Below are 3,578 nucleotides of genomic sequence, written 5' to 3'. Positions count from 1 at the left end.
TACCTACTTGAATCCAGGTAGAGGGGGCCAACAGCCTAGTTGGTGGCAAAACTTGAACGACCAAATAGGAGGCGCGCGCCGCACACCGCGGGAGGCAGCGGGCGAGGGACATGGTGGGGCTGGTGGTGGCAACTTCCTCCGGCAGGTCCTGCGTTGCCGTGTCGGTCGATCTGGAGGAACAACTCCTCACGGCGGTCCTCCGCCATGCTCTGGCTCGACGTCGAGCAATCGGAACGCGAAGCGGAGGATAGGTTGGCCGCCGAAGCGAAAGGCGCACAGCTACCGAAGCAGCAGGCGTGTGTCGTCCATTGGATGGCCGGCTTCATCTCCTCCCCTTCTGACGACTCCGACGAGACGCTGCCGGACGACGTGGTGGTGGAGATCCTGGTGCGCGTGACGGATGTGGCAGCCCTCTTCCGCTGCGCCGCGACGTGCAAGCGATGCGGCCTTCTCGTCGCCGAGCCGTCTTTCCTCTGCCGCCGCTGGCCGGAGGGCGTGAGCCGCCCGTCCTCCCTGCTCGGCTTCTTCTCCGTGCAACAACCCCGTGAAGAACCAACAGAAGGGAGCTCTACGGCTACGCCCATCTCGCCCTACACCCCGGCGCCATGGTCCCTCCCCCCTCGGACAGGGCAACCGCTTCCCCAATTTTCCTGGTCCTCGCGGCACCCAGGCAGGGCTGCTCACCTCGCGCCGCGGCCTTCTTGTTGGGCGCAGGGTCCGACTGGACGAACCCGGCAATGGACACATGAAGACCATGATCCTGGAATTGTGCGATCCAATCGCCGGTAAAAGCCACCGACTGCCTGCGTTGAAGAGCAATAGACATTTCCGAATAGAAGGATGTGCCCTTCTAACCGGTGCGGATTGTTGCCCGGCCAAAAGGCGAGAGGCGCCAGCGGCGTTCCACTCGTCCTTTTTCAAAGTGCTAATCATCGCCGCCGATCGAGATGAGCCACGGCACAGTCTCCACGTTTTCACTTCGACCGAGTCGGGCTCGAGCTGGAGCACGCCTAGGGAGTGCTTGGACACTTTGGAATTGGAGCACGGCACGCGTCTGGTGTCTCAGAAGACGAGCGCTATTGTGTGCCAAGGCGTCGCACATTGGCTCTTCAAGAATACGTCCAACTTGTACGCACTCAGCGTGTGCGGTAAGACCACGGAGATGTCCTTAACAAGGCTCCCAGTCAAACCGGACCAAACTCCGCCCATTCTTGGAGTCACTGATGACGGGGCGCCATCGTTGCTTCGCTTGGACGGGCAATGCACCATGCTAGAGATCTGGACACGCCGGAGTGACAACATGAGTGGAGTTAGCAACACAGACCGTTGGCATCGCACCAAGATGATCGAGTTACAGCCACCCGAGTGGGGCAAGATGGACCAGCTGCAGTGCCTGTGCGCGGGTGAAACGAGCGGCATACTGCTCATCAAGGACAATCAAGAAGACATGTACATCGTAGATCTCCAAACAGGGGCAATGGAGGCGGTCACAAACTGGTTTCGCGGCATTGTCATGATGGCTATCCCTTTTGAGATGGACTGGCCAGCCTTCTTCACGCGCCACTTGGCAAACACTAGGGTCAAGCGAAGCAATCCGAGAGGAGCTCTATCGAAAATTGGAGGAGTTCTATCAAAAATTGCTGACCTTTTGGGGGACCAATAGCTGTGTCACTTATCATTGGGCTATGAGCTCTGCTATGAGCTGGGCCTAGTAAGATCTACATGAATCTAAGTTCTGCCTCGAAGATTTCACAAACTTGCAAGTTAATGAAGTAACCTACACATTGGATACGGCATTGAGCAGCGTCAAGGCAAGAAACAAATGTTGCAAGGATTGTCGTGCTTCATCAGATGAAGAGCATAAAACAGTCATGTGCAGATTAATTTTTTCTTGTGATCCAGAATAATGTTGCCTCTGTGTTTTATTGTCAGTTTTAACTTTAACCTCTGCTTGTTAAGACTTAGCTGTGCTAGCTGAACCTTTGATATTCTGTTGAACAAAGAGTATTGAGTGCTGAATAGTATGCCTGTGAAAAATATTTATGGCTGTGAAGAATGTTTTGTTCAACAGAGGCAACGTTTACGATGCTCATCCATATCGAGAAGACTTCTCTTTTACCGTTAAATCACTCTTGTTTTTCTTCTTGGTCTTCCACCGTTATGCAGGAGACATGTCCCATCAAATAAATCCAGAATATTTTATATGTGAGAAATTTAACAAAACTCGATATAAATTAACTGGAAGTTGATTTTCGCACCAAAGCACAAATGGCAAAACTATAAAACATATGGATTGTACCACCGTCAGTTTGGGACACTTTGGTCTTTTTATATTTCATGATGAACATTACAAAAAGAACAGAAATACTCCCTCTATAAACATATGTAAGACATTTTTTATATTTGTTTACAGAGGGAGTACCAAGTATTCTTAACTGGAAGACGAAATGAAAAAATAAACCCTTGGATGCTCGGTTTTTCATATAGTGAGGAATAATTCGGTGGCAAACAGTAATATATATCAGGAAACAAAGAACTTTAACCATTTACATACTAACTAGCAAAAATATCCATGCGTTGCAACGGGAAGAAAACATATTATATACTTCTCGCACAATAAGCATGTTTCACAAAACACACCCTCGCCATACCACCTCCACTTGTGCTTTGTCCACATGCCTCTTGGTTTTGAAACCCTAGCTCGAATCCTCCCATAGTTGTGCACACGATACGTACAAAACTATCACACAAGCAAGCAGGCAGACTGCTTGATTGATGTGCACGTAGACTATGTATACGGCTGCTCTGGCTAGCTAGCTTTGCTATGGATCGAAACGATCTTTGACGGAGCGACTTTCTCATAACTTCAGATTGGGTCTCTCGGTGGAACCTAAGGATTCGATGGAAACTGTTTTTGCAGTGCGTGACTTGCATAGCAATTGGTATTTAGAGCCTCGATGATCTACGATCTACGATGGGGACAACGACAAATAGTCGGTCAACTCCAAGTCCGGCAACAACGGTTCCAAGGCGAACAAGAACGGCGACAAGGTGAAGAAGGGTGGCAAGTCAGCGACTAGTGGTGGCGGAATGGGCGGCGCCAACATACTCAACATCCCCATCCAGTACCCGATGCTCACCGACGCCAACTACGACGTTGTCAATTGTTTTTGTGTTTGGCGCTTGTATGAATTTCATTGAAATTGCGTACGTAAAGAACGTTGTCTTTTCTCTCGTGCTAAACTGTGCCTCCAACAAAAACCATTGCAAAAGAAAAACGACTGTGGCACAACTAACATCCGCAACCCAGCCACCAATTTACATCCACGAGAAAAGTAGACCCAACAAGTGAGGCAAAGCGCGCGGCAGCTTCCAGTCCAATTGAAAATCAGTCAAATGAATGAAAATAAACACTTTTCCGATAGTCGGGCCGGGCCAAGGCTAGCTTTGCCTGTAACCCAGCCCCGTCCAGACATGGGTTTAGAACGAAGAGCGTGATGAAACTTGCAGCCCGGCCCAATAGCAGCACTGTATCGTGGTAGCCCTTTTCAGTTTTCAAGGGAACAAAGGACTCGATC

The 3,578-nt window shown here is 50.0% G+C and overlaps 1 pseudogene; it reads left to right on the top strand.

Moving 5' to 3' along the window:
• The first annotated feature begins 204 nt into the window (after positions 1 to 204).
• On the top strand, positions 205 to 1,663 carry LOC123080478 (uncharacterized; annotated as a pseudogene).
• The last annotated feature ends 1,915 nt before the right edge of the window (positions 1,664 to 3,578 follow it).

The sequence above is a fragment of the Triticum aestivum genome, chromosome 1B, assembly GCF_018294505.1.
Source record: "Triticum aestivum cultivar Chinese Spring chromosome 1B, IWGSC CS RefSeq v2.1, whole genome shotgun sequence".
Lineage (NCBI taxonomy): Eukaryota > Viridiplantae > Streptophyta > Magnoliopsida > Poales > Poaceae > Triticum > Triticum aestivum.
Note: the sequence above shows the minus strand (reverse complement) of the source record. Positions and strands in the feature narration are given on the sequence as shown.